The following is a 19,039-nucleotide window of genomic DNA, read 5'->3' on the forward strand; positions in this document are numbered from 1 at the left end:
CCAGGCCAAGAAAATAACATGTGAAAAATGATTTAACAGCCCTCTTCCCCATTGCTTCTCATGAAGAAAATACGACTTCAGCAACAGAGTGGTCAATGTTTGGAATACTCTACCTGACTCTGCAGTTTTTTCCTCAAACCCAAAAACTTTAACCTGAGACTGTCTACTATTGACCTCACCCCCTTCCTAAGAGGCCTGTAGGGGGTGCGCATAAGCGCACCAACATGCCTACCATCCCTGTCTTATTGTTTTTATTTTTCTTAAAGTATCTATCTCATGTATTCAAAACTATATTTATTCTTATACCTGTATCTTGTAAGCAATTGACAAATCAAATAAATACTAAAAAAAAATACTAAAAAGATAAAAAGAGGAAAATGAGAGAGAGCACACTTATTTTGCAAGACTCTGTTAGTACATATGTTCCAATCAAATAGCTTTAGATCTGCATGGTGTTTGGTTCTTTATCTGTGTTACATTTTTGAGAAATTGTGGCTCTGTGCCCCATGGATATTGCAAGTGCCATGGCATTTTGTGATTGTGCGTTAGCAACTGGACAACTGCTGATCTGTAATTAAAATAAAAGTACTTTAGAGTATCCTGCTAAAATGATAGGAAAAGCAATAGTGTGAAAATAAACAGTACAAATTTCACTGATAATTTGCTTGATTTTTAAAAATGGGGTTATATTAATTTTTTAAATAGTATACAACCTGCTCACCTCATTTCTGTTTAAAAATGCTGTATGTGTCGATCCAACTTGATTTGCAAGAATCTCATTGTAGTTCACATCTCATGGGAGAAAGGAAATGTTACTCTCTCCCCAAAGATTTAACTTTTTCAAAGTCTTAACATATTTTCATTAAAACTTATATTAAAACTTAGTAGAAGTGTAGAGCTTGCATTAGTATCACCGTGACTTACATTTAGTTCAGGTTTTTAGCAAGATTTTTCAAAATAATTTATCCACCTCTTTTATTGGAGACGCCACATGTTTTCCAGATTTAATTGCAAGCACAATTAATTTCAACCATAAAAACTTTAATCTATTGTGTTTGCTTGATAGTCTCCATTTTTTCTTGGAAAATGTATGTGTATTCCTTTTAATTAGACCAGAACACCTGCAAACATTTGAAGTTCAAATGAGTTGACTGCACCAACAAATCAGGTATGGGAAAAATTCATTGTAAAAATAATTTAAAGAAGATACCATAGTGGACTCAAGATGAGCAGGGCTCATTAAGAGAGTCATGCATCTGTGTTTTAGTATAGATTTTGGTAATTTGCTTTGGAGAGGACAATTTAGAAGTTGGAGAAAATACTGGAATCAATGAGAAACTGAAAATCACCCTTTCTGCATTGATAATTCTTTCAAACTTACTTAATATGTATTTGTATAAATTCTCTTTCTGCCACAAAATGCTTGATGGTACATTGGTTTAAAAAACATAAATTTTGCATGTCATCAGATTTACACTTATTACATAAGCCACGGTAAAGGAATAATGATTTAAAGAAGGAAGTAGAGAAATGCAGTGTTTATGCTGGTAATAAAATTCAAACAGCAATGTACAGTTGCATAAATGCCTTTTAAAAAACATTGCACATTTATGCAAGGGAAATCCTTTAAATAACGGGGATTTTTTGGTAATCTGATTTGTGTAATGGCTAGGATAAATATTATACTATCTCAGAATTATATTACATGATGCATGAGCCTATTTATTGAGGTATAGCATGATGTGTCTATGAGAGCATAGTGGTGTTTTTTTAACAAACCATTTAAAATCACATCAAGGCTTAGTATGATATATAAATTCTACCATTGCCTTTCAGTCATAATAATTTCAAAGTGGTTTCTTATTAAAATCATACCATTTTTAAAATTGAAGAGCACTAAATCCAGATTAAAACCACTCCACAAATAAAAGTTTAAAATAGTCTAAGAGATCAGAGAGATAAACGTATTTTAATTGCCATGTAAAATAAAGCTTAAAAGGAACCATTGTGAAAATATTTGCTGTTTTGTGTGAATGTTCATGGAAGCTTAAATATTCGTTTGCAGAAATCTTGATGTATTTGCTAACAATTTCTTCAAATATAGTTTTTAAAGAAAAGGAAAACAGTTGCAGTCACATATACTGTATAGTGCATTTCTTTAACAGTACAATGACTGAATCACAAATATTTAGCTTTGTATTATCTAAGAGTTTTCAAGAATATTTGTGTGTATAAGAATGCTGCATTTATTATCATAATATAAAATGATATGAATCTTAAGATGTTTCTTTACCACTTTAAGGAAACCATTAAAATCTCCGCAAGTCATTGAAATTCTCTTTGAAGCATCTTTCACAACAGCTCAGTCACTCAGAATGTCTGGATGATATTTAGATTGAGACTAGAAAGAAGGCTGCAGAGTGAGTGCAAATTAAAAAACAGAAGGATAAACCTAACCAAGATTTTTAAGTTATCCAGGCTAAGGATGACATCAACTGACATGAAGATAGACACGTCATCAATAATTAACTTCCTTCCCTCCTTGAATATTTCTGGTAAGCATTACCAATCTATGTTGATAGGGACTTTATTGGGTACCCTGCTCTCTCATTGATGGAAAATAAAAATACTGACACAAACACAAAATGAAAACAAAACAAAATCCCTGGCAATAGAGCTTATTCCTTCATAATAATAGTCAACAATTTATTGGGCCTGGGTGGGGTGATATCTAATATCTTTTTCTCCCACATTTTCTACCATCATAAATAAATCCTTAGAAATATTTAGTAGGTCATACTATCCTCTTATCCTCTGGAACTAGCAAATAAAAATCTATCCAGTCATCTTTAATCCAATTTAACATGTAAAGATTGAGCAAATATTGTATTCTGCTGGGAGCTTGGAGTGCTTATTTATGCTCTTTTGTTTGTTTTTGGTAGAATTTTTCTTAATGTTTCTTTTCCTGCATGTATCTTTCTCCTTCAATGTGTTTTGTTTTTCATTCAGAAGATGGAACCATTCTTAATTTATTTTCTGCTGGGCACATATTTATAAATGTCTCACAATGCAGCTATTATTTTCTTAATTATTCCATTATTCAACACTGCAAAATTCTGTAAGGTTTCAGAAGATTTATTTTCAGAGTAGAGGTCAGCCTGTGTTTCCAGCTAAGGAGACTGTGATCTAGGTCAGTATCTGTCTACTTTGTAGTAGACTTTATAATCAGATTTCTACAAAATCAAGCCAATTATTTCTCTTAGGATTCATGCAAAGCTGCTTTGGAGCCATCCTTTAATACTAAATATTGTATTTTATTGATGGTACTAATTCCAACTGACTTTAATATACATCATAGTCAGTTCATAATGGTATCTGTTGGGTCAGTGCAGAGGTGGTATTCAGCAGGTTCTGACCAGTTCTGGAGAACCGGGAGCGGAAATTTTGAGTAGTTCGGACAACCGGTGGTAACCTTCCCCCAGGAATGAGGAGGGAATGGAGATTTTGTAGTATCCTTCTCCTGCCACACCCACCAAGCCACACCCACAGGTCTGGTAGTAAATTTTTTTGAATCCTACCACTGGGTCAGTGAATAAAACTGATTGATTCTGCTATGGAGTTTCCATTGCTCTTAGATATTTAAAATATGGCCAAAGTTTTATCCTACTAATATGCTACCCAGGAAAACTATGATAACCTAACATATTTTACCTGATTTTAGTTATTATTTCTGTGTTTTTATACTGCATTTTTTTATTTTCAACTACATTACTGGCTGGAAAAAATGCTTGTTTTTAATTCTTCTTTGACAGGCACCATTATTTCAGAAATTAATAAAATATACTGCTCAAAAAAATAAAGGGAACACTTAAACAACATAATGTAACTCCAAGTCAATCACACTTCTGTGAAATCAAACTGTCCACTTAGATAGCAACACTGATTGACAATCAATTTCACATGCTGTTGTGTAAATGGAATAGACAACAGGTGGAAAGCATAGGCAGTTAGCAAGACATCCCCAATAAAGGAGTGATTCTGCAGGTGGTGTCCACAAACCACTTCTCAGTTCCTATGCTTTCTGGCTGATGGTTTGGTCACTTTTGAATGCTGGCAGTGCTTTCACTCTAGTGGTAGCATGAGACAGAGTCTACAACCCACACAAGTGGCTCAGGTAGTACAGCTCATCCAGGATGGCACATCAATGCGAGCTGTGGCAAGAAGGTTTGCTGTGTCTATCAGCGTAGTGTCCAGAGCATGGAGGCGCTACCAGGAGACAGGCCAGTACATCAGGAGATGTGGAGGAGGCCATAGGAGGGCAATAACCCAGCATCAGGACCACTACCTCCTCCTTTGTGCAAGGAGGACAGGAGGAGCACTGCCAGAGCCCTGCAAAATGACCTCCAGTGGACCACAAATGTACATGTGGTTGCTCAAACAGTCAGAAACAGACTCCATGAGGGTGGTATGAGGCCCGACGTCCACAGGTGGGGGTTGTGCCTACAGCCCAACACTGTGCAGGATGTTTGGCATTTGACAGAGAACAACAAGATTGGCAAATTCGCCACTGGTGGCCTGTGCTCTTCACAGATGAAAGCAGGTTCACACTGAGCACATGTGACAGACATGACAGGGGCTGGAGACACCGTGGAGAACATTCCGCTGCCTGAAACATCCTCCAGCATGACCAGTTTGGCAGTGGGTCAATAATGGTTGTGGGGTGGCATTTCTTTAGAGGGCTGCAGAGCCCTCCATGTGCCCGCCAGAGGTAGCCTGACTGCCATTAGGTACCGAGATGAGATCCTCAGACCCCTTGTGAGACCATCTGCTGGTGCAGTTGGCCCTGGGTTCCTCTTAATGCACAACAATGCTAGACTTCATGTGGCTGGAGTGTGTCAGCAGTTCCTGCAAGATGAAGGCATTGATGCTATGGACTGGCCGCCCATTCCCCAGACCTGAATCCAATTGAGCACATCTGGGACATCATGTCTCGCTCCATCCACCAATGCCACATTGCACCACAGATTGTCCGGGAGTTGGGGGATGCTTTAGTCCAGGTGTGGGAGGAAATCCCTCAGGAAACCATCCGCCACCTCATCAGGAGCATGCCCAGGCATTGTAGGGAAGTCATACAGGCACGTGGAGGCCACACACACACTACTGAGCCTCATTTTGACTTGTTTTAAGGACATTACATCAAAGTTGGATCAGCCTGTAGTGTTTTTTTCCACTTTAATTTTGAGTGTAACTCCAAATCCAGACTCCATGGGTTGCTAAATTTGATTTCCATTGATAATTTTTGTGTGATTTTGTTGTCAGCACATTCAACTATGTAATGAACGAAGTATTTAATAAGAATGTTTCATTCATTCAGATCTAGGATGTCTTATTTTTGTGTTCCCTTTATTTTTTGAGCAGTATATATTGTTGGTTTATGTTTGAGGTAACAGATTACTGTCAGTTGCTTTAAAGGACTAAATCTGTCTTGAAAAATAAAATTATAACATAATTTGTAATAGTACCATTTGTTATTGGATTGTCTTTAATGAATTCTCCATGCTTTTATGTATTCATCAAGAATATATCCAACTGAGAATTAAAACAAACAAACCCCAAACTGAATAAGATCCATTTTCAACTGTATCTCATAACCACTAACTACAAGTTTTCCATAGTCAGCTAAAACATACTATGGGTGTGTCATCAAAAACATTTTTCAACATTTCTCTTTCAGAAGCAAATAAAAGCAAATATTAAAATAACTGCTAGCTGAGATAAAATTGTATCAAATTTAGTTTTCTGGACTACAGCAATAACAAAAACTTAATACTGAATATTAAGAAATAATAATATGCATTTTAGAAGGCTTTCTTATTTCCCACTGCATTCTCAAGAAACCTTCTTGAACAAAAAGAAGAAATATAAGTCTAATGCTCCTTTATTTATGACTTGCTGAAATATAGTTTTATTCTATAAGAAAGGAAATATTCCATTAGAATTATAGTCATTTTTACCAGTAAGTGAGTGCTTGAGGAATAGATTTTCAGTAGCCACAGAGTAGCATGGTTTTGTTCTTCTTAATTAGCACTTTCCATTGGACTATGGAACCAGTTTGCCACAGGGATATATTAGCAACACTGATGGCTTGGTTGTACCATTTTGGTGTGACTTTGTTGAGCCCTGCCTTATTTATTCCTGGGCTTGGCAGTTGTTCAGTGATGGATATCTACCAAAGTGTACGTGTCACAACTCTTACTGTTCCTGTTGTGCTAACCTTCATGGGATTTATGGCCAACTATTAGATTTTATGTTTTTCTATGTAATTTTTCAGCTCATAAACCTTCTGCTAGGAGATCTGCCTGATCAGAACCAAAACCATTTTTGATAAAAATGTGTTGGTTTCATTACTTTTCAATTACAATTTCCATTGAAAGTTATTAAGATGAAAACAAACAGATAAGCAATGAATTAAAGCAACTAATAGTTTATTTTTTAAAAAAAGGCTTTTTAAATCCTCCCCACATGTATGTTCATAAAATACAGCTTTTGATGCAACATTAATGATAAATAATAATAAAAAACCACTGCTTTGCTTTTGAAGATAAAGACCAGTTTTTTAAAAAAATCTAAGGAGGATCTAGAAATCTGTTCTCATGTTCTTTTTAGTTACATTCAGACCTGGAAACCCATTCCTGATTTCCCTAACATGATGGCTTACTCTAACACAGAATCTGTTGTTAGTAGCTGATATAATACTGACCTAGTATTAAATAAAATTATTATTAATTTAAAAGAAAATATTCCTACAGAAATCAAAACATTAATGTAGAACATATATTATTGTTATTGTCACCATATTCTCATTAAATCAGTGAAGAAAATTCCCAAGACCCAAGAGCTAAATGAACCCTAAATCTTACGTTTTATGCCATTTGTTCCCTTTGTTTGGGTAATAAGACATCTGCAAAAGAGCAACCAAGCTCAGAAAACACCAAGAACCCCTCATTTCTGAGCCTGAGCTACAAATATTGTCCTTTATAAATATGTTTATTTGATGATCCCTCAAATGTGAGTCAGTTGATTTGCATGCCTGGATGGTGCAATGTACTGGATACATTCAAGCATAATTTTCAAATTAGTTTTATCTTTCTCCCCATCTAAATAGGTTTGCAGCATGGGTTAGACTTTCCCTTGCTGCAAGTTTGAAGTCCTTTTTCTGTGATTGTTATTAGTGGCTATTGAGATTTCAAGTAAAGGACTTTCCCATCTTTTTCTACGTGAGTTTTTGACTGGATCTTTACTTCTCTATAGGAAGGTATAAGATCAATATTCTTTAGCAAATTCAGCAGAAAAAGAGGGAGACGTTAATGAAAATATATGAATAGCTGACACCTAAATAAATTGTTATTTCAGTCATTTATAATTTGAAAATTATATTTGTTGAAATTTTCCAACTGAATAAAATTTTATATTGCTTAAGAACAAAACTGATATAAGATAAATATTACAGATATAAATATATAATACACGTATCATTGAAATAACATTGTATTAAGCTGAGTAGATGGAACATTAGATTGATATACTGTATATGGTTAGATTTAATAACAACTAAAGGATCAAGCTACTATATTAACACATCTTGGATATATCTTTATTTTCTTCAAATGTCATTCATTTAATTTTGTATTGTTTCCCTAATTGTATTAATGTAGTTATATTTTTGCTTTTCATTGTTATTTTTATTGTATTTTCTGGGCATTGGAATTCACTAATAACTTTTTTTTATTAAAAAAATTGGAAGATTAAAAAAAAGATACATTTCTACCTCATTCAGATATTTTCTACTATAGAATGAATGGTATCATTTTGCAAATTGGCACCAAACTGTTCCTGACTTTATGCATTATATCACAGGCAAAAGCCATGGGCTGGAGCTTATAGATGCTGCAAATTTCATGGAAAATAATACTGCATCTAAGTATGATGTAAAAGTTTGCTGAGCAATTCTGCTACTGGAAATTTTTCAAGCAGAGCTGTTTCACTTGGAGGACAGAGCCTGGCAAAGTATGAGGAATTAAGAGGAAAATGAGATATAAATTATTAATAAAACAAAATATGGCTTCTTTCTTTTTCTGTGCATATTACCACATCTACTGGATTTTCTTTCATTGTTCTGCAGAAATTGCTTCTGACTAAACAATGGACTTCTTGCAAGGCATTGGATCTCAGTTTCTTGATTTGTCATAATTCACTCAAATGCCATCTCAATAACATTAAGTGGAAAAATAGAAAGATATGCTTTCACTTCTGTCCACAGAAACAATTTTGAAAATAAATTTACATGGAAAATAAAGAGGCTTTAAACCCTGTGCAAAGCTGCAGCTGAATGCAGAAATCTGAAAGCATAATATGTTATTTCTCCAGATAACATAATGCAAACTGTTATTTACCACCCGAGAGAGAGAACTAAGGAGCTTGGTGCCCTCTGAGGCTGCTTTTATAATTCATAGAGTGATAAAATGTGATTAATAACAATTTTACATTTTTTTAAAGAAGATAATCCTAAATACAGACTCTCTCTGGAGAGATAAAAGCAATAACAGGTATTACTTAAGCTGCCTTTCAGTTCCATTCATTCAGTTCCATTCCATGCAAAGCTGCTCAACCCAAAATGTTCGCATTTTCCACCTGATAGCCAACTGCCACCAAACTCACTGCTGAGACAAATTTCTCCAGAAATTGTTTTTGTTACAAAATACATACAATATTATAATTATATGGAGAGGAGAGAAGATTTCTTTGCTGAAGGAGGAAGGTGAAACATGTCCAGGGTGCCAGCTGAGGGAGAAAACACAGTAAAGATACAGTAATGCTTTGCCATTGTAGAGGGTTTTATTTGAGACAATGTTCTAACTCTTCAAAAATATGTTCAGTGCACACTTGTGTATGAAGGAGCTTCAGATGGAATTTGACCTATTTTGTCTTATCCATATTTCTCCATTTGTTTCTGGTCTTACACTAGAGCAAAGGCATATTTAAAAACAGAGCAGAACTAATTATTCATGTAACGTTACTGTACAATTTGCATGCAAACATCCCTCTGAACTCCAAAGGTTGTCAAAGAAGTACATGGGTGACCAAAAAGCTAGATATTTTGTTCTTATGGCTAATGCTGAAATGCAAAGACCTGTAAAAGAAAATGCATAAGATCTAGCAGAAACAAGGAGCCAACTTTCTGCTGGTATTTCTGTTTAGAGATTTGTTAATATGTATATGTATTCATTTCCCCCCTCATTTTTATGTGCTACTGAATGAACCAACTTTTCTATCCTTTGCAGTGACTAATAGTTTCATGCTCATTATCTACTCCTCTGTACTGTATAAGCATTTGCATCATATTATGCCAACATGTTTGCAGGATATCCTGCAGCACAGTTCTAACAATTGCAATGCACTTTAGTTATAGGTAACAGTCCTTGCATTTATTTTTTCATTCATTCTTGCAGAATAGTAAGTTATTTACCTACTATAATTATTGTAATCTCATGTCTTGTCAATAGATCCATTCAATGACAAAATATTTAGAGGTTTCTGGGGATGTAAGGGGACCAGAAAAGAGATGTTTAAACCTCTGCCCAGTTGCTCATAAACAGGTGGCAGCTGTTTCAATAATTTCCACCGTTTTGCTCTGATTAGCATTTCTCATCAGTGGCAACACTACAATGATTCAAGCTTTCAAAACCATGAACCTCTGGAGAAATCTGGCATAAATTACTGCTTTGCCAGTCCAGCTCTTAGATGAGTGGTTTGTGCCTGTAGTAGAGTAGCGATACTTTGATGATCCACTTAAAGAAAGCAGAAGTAGTTTGCCTGACAACCCATAATGAAAATGTCATGCTTCCATTGATATCTTGGCAGCTTAACCATTCAATTGCCTATGAAGCTATGTACGCACCAAGGAGATGTTAACATGGCATGAAATATTGAAGAAGATTTAAATTGCTACCAAAAACACAGAAACTGAGTTGTTTTCAAAATAGAGTTGCCAAGTTGACTATGAGATGCCACTTCATTATTCCCTAGTACATCTGTGGAAAAGTAGATCATATTCATATAATGCATGAAAACCCAAAGAAGATCAACTTGAGTGTCATTCCACAAATAACTCAGTTAAGTTTTAGAAGAAGCCACGGGAGGATGTTCTGCAGTGACAGTTCAAATATGCTATAATCCTATTTACATTGACATCATCTTTGGACTATGTTGGTCTTTTTCATCCACTATATTTCAGACTATACTTTTGTTCTGAGAATGTGTTCTGTTGTTACCTCCATTGTAAGAACATAAGATTAAACAGAAATGGCAAAGAAATGAGATATATATTTTGGGGGGGAAATTGGTATTTGATCTTTCAGCCTTCTGAATGGTATGAAAAAGAAAGGATTGTTTTAAATGTTTATTCAAAGACACTGGTATCTCCCGACATCTACATTTGAAAGGAGGTGTGATCCACTGTTCTAGGCTGTGATCTGAAGAAGGAGGAGTTAGCTCTAGAAATGTTTACTCAGAATATGTCAATATATTTTTCATGTTTATTGTTCATTGATAGTAAAATGCTTTTAAATGGCTGTATTCTGACTCCAAATAAAAGAAAGCTGGTTTAAATGTTGGATCATGGAAATTCACCCAGTGGAAAACATGGATTCCTATGTACTGCAACAAAATGGAAGAGGAGGAAGGGAAGCATGTCTCATAAATGGTTGTTTATGAACCTCTGTTCCAACATCATAGCTACAGAAGAGATAGAAGAGAGAAAACATTTCCCTTAAACCATTTTCTTAGCTAGAACATGGGAACATGCCACCACAACCAAACAATACCGAATTTCATTCACTTCACTTCTCCATAATAAAGAGAAGAGGCATATTGAGACAACATAACCATCTTGGCTTGACTCCGTACAGGACAATGCTTTTTCATATGATGAAGTGGCTGAACTGATTTATTTGTATGGAAGTGATATAATATATTCCAGGTTTATTTAAGGAAAAGATAATTATCCTTTAAGATCCTAGTGCTCTCTCCTCAAAGTTGATAGACTTGAATTCATATATTGAACTTTGATCTTATATGAAGTTGTATCTCTTACCTATTATTTTACCAAAAGTGTAATATTTTAGACATGCTAGTGGATGGGTATTATATTGTTTTTCCTCTATTAATGCAGTGATGGTGAAGAATTAATACTACATTTAATAATAGCATTATCTGAACAGATAGAACAATTACATTTATTTAAAGAACTGCTATATTGTCAGCTAAAAATTTCAGAAAAGGGATGTGATTTAGACAATGACTATTTTCTAATGTAAGGTTTCTTGGTTAATCTTGTTTAATGAAGATTCAGATATATAATTTCTTTAGAATACAGTTTATGTTCCACATTGTGCTTTATTATGCTTTCTTCTGTACCAGCAGACAGACTAGAAATACTATTTCAACTATAGAAGATGCTGAGAGGTGCTCTTATGTCTAGGATGACATCCCATACTAATGTTCATATATATGTTGGTTACCAGTAATTGTGTAGGGAAGTGTTTCTGAAGCATTTATTTCTTTATAGATCTACACAATTACTTCCACTTCTTCTTGTCTTACATTGGATATTACAACAGGTGCTTTATTCTGTTGATGAATATTTTTGTAAAGGCAATCTTTAAGCTATCTGAATCACTTAGGAGAAAATGCACTAGTGATGATAATTAAAATTTGTTGTGCAATGACAGAATATATTATGTTCAGATTTTACATGTTTGATTTCAACAAGAGCAGGAAAGAAAAAAAAATCTAGTTGCCTCAATGAACCAAAATGACTATCAAAGTCATTGTTCTTAAGTGTATTCTGACTGCACATGAGCAAACGATACACAAAAGACACATGGTTAACACAACTACATTGTTCCATGTTTCCAGCAGAATCTAATCAGCCATGATATGACAAGCCAAAGAATAGCTTAAGAAAGCAAATGTGCACAGCTAAATCCTTGTAGTTTATTGAACATATTCTTAATGATATTGGAATGACTAATCCATGATTTGGCTTACTCTATTTCTAACATTCTTTTCTAGGTGCAGAATTATGTGATATATAGTATATTGTAAATGCAAATAAAATAAGCAATATATCAATATTTGGATATTTTTGTAAGTGCCAAAATATTCCTGTCATCTCTCTGTATGGATCCTCAAACTATCTATACTTCTATGCTCTTCTATTTCTCATTCTGTCATAACCCAAGATGAATAATGATCTGGTAGGGAAGTTGGTATCATCATTTCAGTGTTGTGTATGCTACACTATTTCTTTGAAATGCTATTTCAGATCCTGGAAATAGTTTTCCTTATGCTTCATATACCACTATTTAAAGCTTTTTAGGAAGACAAATGAAGACAAAATGAATAGCAACTGATAAGGCTAATGATGGCTTAATGGGATAGGAATATGCCTGCATCATGATAAAATGGCCATTAAATGCAATTTAACATATTTATCACTTGTACCACCATCTATGGGACTTTAGTCACCCCATCCACAAGGAATCCTTTTTAAACTATATCTAAGTCACATTAACTGCAAGTTTGTCAGTCAGACCTTAATTTTGAGAGCATCTTTCAATTTTTAATTGGTTTACTTAGTAGTAAGTTATATTCTGGGATGACTTTTCTAGGATACCAATAGTTATTGTTGGTGTCTGTTAGTGAACTATGCTGAGATCACTCTTTTGTCTAAGTTCTATTAGACTTCATGTTCCTGGAGATTTTTCATCCTTAGTTCAGAATGGAGTAGCATTCCCCCCGCAACAGAACTGGTATGCAATTTTGGAATCATCATGGACTCATAGCTCTTGCTTTCAAGAGCCAGTGGCAGCTATGACTAAATTGGCCTTTTTACAAATTCATCTTGCACTCATTCTTAGATTAGTATGTGTGTGTCTATTATCCTTCTCATCTTTCCTATTACCTATTTCTTTATCTTCTTATGATTATAACTTTGTTGCTTCTTTCTTACTATTATTGTTTTATTTAGTATCCTAATATGATTTATGGTGATTGCTTTTTTAGTATCTTATGACTATCATTGTGTTGTATCTTATGATTTATGATGAATGTATTTTATTTATGATAAATATGATTATGATTTATCTCTTGTTGCTTGTATGTACATTGAGAGCTTATGAACTGGAGACAAATTCCTGGTGTGTCCAATCACACTTGGCCAATAAAGAATTCTATTCTATTCTATTCTATTCTATTCTATTCTATTCTATTCTATTCTATTCTATTCTATTCTATTCTATTCTATTCTATTCTATTATCTAAGTCTCTGATGCAATTGAAGGTGCTGCTGGCCACTTATTAAGTCCTTCATGATTCTTTTATTTGAAAATCGTCTTTCTCCCATGTTATCTGTATGTTTTAACAGAGTCAGCAAGCTTCTGATTCCATTTACCAAGTAAAATTAGATATTGGAACCCAGAAGGCATGCATTATCCTTCTTGGCACCTGTCTTCTGGAGCCACATTCCCACAGAAGTTCAAAAGGATGTGACCTTATTTTCTTTTAGATCAGTCTTAAATACTTTGCTCTTCCTCAGGCATTGGTATAGCATGTAGTCATTGATGTCGGTTTGTTTCAATTTTGTTTGTTAGCATTCTATTTTTCCATGTTTTCCTTTTATGTTATTATTGTTGTTTTGATTAATGTTTTATCATAATTTTTCTGAGTGGATTACCTACAAATGGACTAACTACAGTCCAGTTCAATCCAATTCAGTATATTCCTCAAATATTACTCTTAGGAATCCAGTATCTGTTTAGCTTTTATCTCATTCAATAATCAATTTCATTCTTGAAATTCCATCCACAGCTGAAATATTAATGATGATGGATTTGTATATGGATAAGGGATGACTTTTGGGAAGAAGACCTCTTACATGTTTCATATAGAAGGTAATGAATTACTAGGTTTATTTATACTAGTGAGGAAAAGAAGGGATAAAAAGTCACTTCTTTAAATATTTTTCCTTATTTTACCTTTCTTTTTCCTTTCTTTTCCTTTTTCATCCACCTTCTATTCTCTTTCTTTTGCTTTCTAAGTTTAGTTTGCATTGTCTTTTATTATTGTTTTTCTTTAAAACCCAATAAAATTTATTTTAAAAAAGATGTCATGCTCTGGTGAATTAGAACAGAATATGACTTACATTCTTAACAATTTGATATGCAGAATTTATATGTTTTTTCTTCACAGCTGCCATGTTCCAAAAATGCAACTAAGATTTTATAATCATAAAAGTTAGGGTAGGTAGGACCATAGTGCACAATTGTTTTACCTAGTTTTGGCTTCCTCTCTCTCATCTCTGTCTCCTCTTCTCTCCTCTTCTCTCCCCTTCTCTTGTTTTGTCTCGTTCCTCTCCTCCCCTCCTCTCCCTTCTCCTAATCTCTTGCAATAATTTAGTACTTGTTAAAGATCAAGATGGGAAAACACTTCCTCTATATTATTTATTTAGTTATATTGCCAATGGGCTCACTTTTAAATTTGGAACTTTCCTGATTCAAATTACTTGATTTGTCCAGATATGATGAGGATGTCCATTGTAATGACTTCCAGTATAAATTTCAACTTAATACATCAAGTTAAACATTTATTGAGCCATGCATACAGTTCATTTCCCCAAACCCCGAGGCTGTTTTGCTCAAACAAAGTTGAGCTCTGACCTTAATAAAATGGAAGACTTCAGTTCTACTTCTTAGATAGAACTGCTAGTATTGTTCATGGGAAAACAATCTTACATTGAATAATGCTGGCTGACCTGAGGTCTTGCTACAACTGGGAAGGGAGAAGCCAGAAAAGTGTAAAAGAGTAATATGCTTGGCGGAACAACCATGCAAAGAAATTCTAGAATGTTTTTCTGTATAAAGTTATTCACACTCTCAGGCAGATAAATGGGTTCCAAAATATAGTCCATTCAGAAAGAGCAAAAAAATATTACGTTCATCCATGCTTTTGAAAGCAACATAGACACTTTGAAAGGTTAGAAGGAAAATAGGAAACAGGTACTCCTAGTATGATAATACTTTGAAATAGTTCTAGAAGTTAGACCTTTGCCCATATTGGTCTAAATGTTGTGAACTTGGGACCAACAAAGAATCACATGGCTAGTTTTACAAATACATGATACCTGAATGAAAGATATGTTAAAATATCATAACCATTCCATCTATTTTTAAACATTTTGGTATTTTGCTGTCACATAGCTTAAGAAAGCATTTGAAAAAACACCACCATATATAACAAAAATGTAAACAAGTCATTCATCACCGAATAGAATATAATGAGAAGCAGGTGAAGAGAAAATATTGATTTAGTGATTGATAGATCTGTCCTAAAACCAAAGTCTTTAAGGTCAGAGTACCATTGAATTCTCAAATTTCACCATCTGGGAGGAGATAGGGATTAGATTGTGGAGACTGAGAAAGATTTGGTGGATTTACCAATCATTATGATAAATTGTCATCCTATGCTAATGAGCTGATTTGCATAGCAGTGTATTTATTTTATGGGAAAGGAAAGTGGTTCATCCTTTAAATTTCCCTTGCAATCCTGACAATCAGCCCCACTGCACTGATACAGGGCCATCATCATTTTCTACAGCAGTGCTTCCCTTTTAATAAATATACCTTAACATATTTGTCTGGAATTTATATTAAGTGTTCTCAGCAATGGCGACCATAACTGTAAAATTAAGCACTGCAAGTGCATAAAATACATTAAATATAAGTAATTGCTAATCTTTCATCAGAAAATTAAAATACACGACAAGCTGAGATTAGGTATGGTTTGTCAATCCTTTGTTCCATGATTATTATATTAATATAAAGGTACATGAAAATGACCCTGGAAGACAGGAAGAAGAGACACAGCCACGGGAATAGTCTGATAAAAGGCAAGTGGCTCAGAAAAAATCCTCTCCTGTAATTTCTTGGGCTATAAAGAGGATTGGGGTATAGAGAAATGTACTTCCTGACTTGCAAGATTCTTGGAAAATTCAATGAAACCTTATAATAAAAATAGAATTAGTGCACCTGACTGGGTTTTTTTACCTCACAAGGCTAATAGCTAACAACATCCAAGCATCTAATATTTTCTTGATTAAAAAGGAAACATCAGCAAAGCATGACTGGGCAGTTAGGATTGGATTCTTTTATTCATTATTCCCATGAAGAAAAATGGAAGACATATCTTATCATAATTATTACTAGTTTGAATAATATAGCATTTGCTTATGTACTATTACCTTTCTTCAGTGACTTTTAGTTTGTGAATAATAAGTAGTAATCATATTTTACCCTGTGAAAAATCAATTTTTAATGGGAATTTATATATGCATATTTTAAGTGATTGATGGCATCTAATATTGTGAAGGGAGGGAGGGAAGTAGGAAGGAATCATAAGATTTATTATGTCAAAAATTTACCCTCCTCACATTTCCTGGTTAGATTTATATACAGTAAATTGTATAAATGAAGGTCCATAAGACTTGAAAGAACATTACTCAGTATTAACAAGAAGTTTAAATGCAAATAAGCTTTACATTTTTGCCCACTATTTGAGACATCTTGCAAAACTGACAATAGAGTCAACTGTTATAACAAGCTACCTAAAAAGTGATTATTGTTATATCTATCTTGATTTGATTTATTCCTAAATTGTTTGCAGAAGCCATATTGTTAGTCATTGTATATGTCACATCTGTAAAATCTGTATCTTGAAACAGACAATTGCTTTAGCAGTTCTTTAACTAGGTCCAAGACCACTCTGATCCATACTTTGCAGAACCACAGTGTATTCAAAGTGATTTTCAATTTTTCTTGAATATCTTAACACTGCTGGTTCCTTATATTCAGATACACAATGACCTACAACGTCTTCCTTTCTAAGATAAATCACCAAGTACTCAGATATTATGAATTTTTGTCATGTTATTATTACACAAATTAGTGGAATGGAGCAGGAAATATGAATCTATAATAGTAAAAATGATGGTTCACATAAACCATGGAAAGATGAAGTGACATCAGAAAGTTTATTGACATAACAGTTGGTTGCCAAACTGCTGGATACAAATAAATCACCACTGGCAGGTTGAATCTATTTTTTGTTGCTTTCTTTCCTTTTGGTGTTTCTTTAAGTGTGTTTTTAAAAAACTCTCTACAAGTCCAAAGCTCTCATTCAATTTTTGGATCAAATATTTGTTTTATGTACAAGCCTCATTGTGGAGTTGTTTAAAACTATTTTGGGGTAAGCAAGCACAAATCACTTAAATCCCACTTGCTAGTTAATGACATGTAATATAGTGTAATGAAATCGTGTCTACTCTTCCACCAATCTACTTCATTATACAAAAGAGTCACTGTTTGTTTCTGAAAACAACAGGAGCCTGAATAGATAATCTGCTTTTCTTTTTTTAAAAAAGGATACCAACCCATTTTATAAAATAGCTTCCATTTAAAGCTACTTTTCAAGAACTTTCTTCAACAGAAAATAATTTCTATTCCCTGAAATCCACAACAATAGCAAAATCAATGTTGTTATGACCATTAAAGTTAATTTTCATGTTTATGCTGAACTGCGTGTCAAAATCCAGTGCTGCAGCCAGAACTGAAACATTTAGAGTTCTATTGTGAGCTCAAGCACTTACAAGTGTTTCTTGTGTTTTTTTTTTCCCCACTGATCTTTTGTGCAGTTAAATGAGTATATATTCGGCGTGACTTTCAATATTTTGTTAGAAGCATAGCAACCAACTCTGGGAAAGAAATGGGCAATATAGACGGAGAGCCTTGAACTTTAAATACAACTTGAGCAATCTCTTTTATTCTGATAGTGAATCACAGTTGCAATTGCTCCTGTATTTCATGTTTGTAAAAGTTGGTAGCCTTTCTGATGTCAGGTTTCTTGGAAATTAATAATGCAATTATTTCAGGGCATCCAAGGTTGCAAAGTTATATTTTATAAAGTGAAGAGATATAAAATGTGCCATCTTTCACTTGAATCAATTAAGTGAGATAAGGATATGTCAGAAAAGTCAACCTGCATAGTATGCAGGCTGCAAATATAGCAATAAATAAATAAACCAACAGCTGTCAACAGAACATAAAATTATGGTGTGTAATCTTGATGGGAGTGGGGAGAAGGGAGATCAGAAGCAAAGCACATTCATGGCTACTAAGCAAGTATTTTATCACTAGCTACTACTCCCTCCTTTCAAACTCTATATATGACAATGACTCTACTAGTAATCATGTATATTGAACCTCTATAATATCATCAACTTTGCAAGGTAAACTAGACAGAAAACATGCCAGATGAGCAAATTAAAAAAATTACATTAACAGAATTTTGCACGTCTGACAATATAACGCTCCCTTTGTACCCCTTTACAGTACAAGAAACTAGGGAGGGTGTCTTCTGAGTTTTGTGCCTGCCCACACTCCTGCTGCAGTCTAAGTTACCTTTTATCTGACTGTTCCTTGCCTGTGTCTCTACCCCCAAGGACATTTCCCATATCATTACAATATTCTTTAAATATTATTTAAATGGGTATTTCTGTTATTTGTTCAGCTTCCAAAGTAGCTATTAGTTTAATACTACAGGTAATTTTGACCACAAATTCTTCAGCAATTTCCTCTCTTTTTAAAGTTGATGCAGGTTTCTTTTCTGACAGTATGTCAATGCAACAATATTTTTCTCCTGCCCACTCATTTAATGTTGGCATTTGACATCTATTATTATATATTTTAAATACTTGGAATGTTGATTTATGCATTGATGCACTTAATGTATCTGAAAATATCTGATTATATACAGGTGAAACTGGAAAAATTAGAATATCGTGCAAAAGTTCATTTATTTCAGGAATGCAACTTAAAAGGTGAACCTAATATATGAGATAGACTCATTACATGCAAAGCAAGATAGT

The sequence above is a fragment of the Pseudonaja textilis genome, chromosome 2 (assembly GCF_049901715.1).
Source record: "Pseudonaja textilis isolate UNSWEBS1 chromosome 2, rPseTex1.2, whole genome shotgun sequence".
Taxonomy (NCBI): domain Eukaryota; kingdom Metazoa; phylum Chordata; class Lepidosauria; order Squamata; family Elapidae; genus Pseudonaja; species Pseudonaja textilis.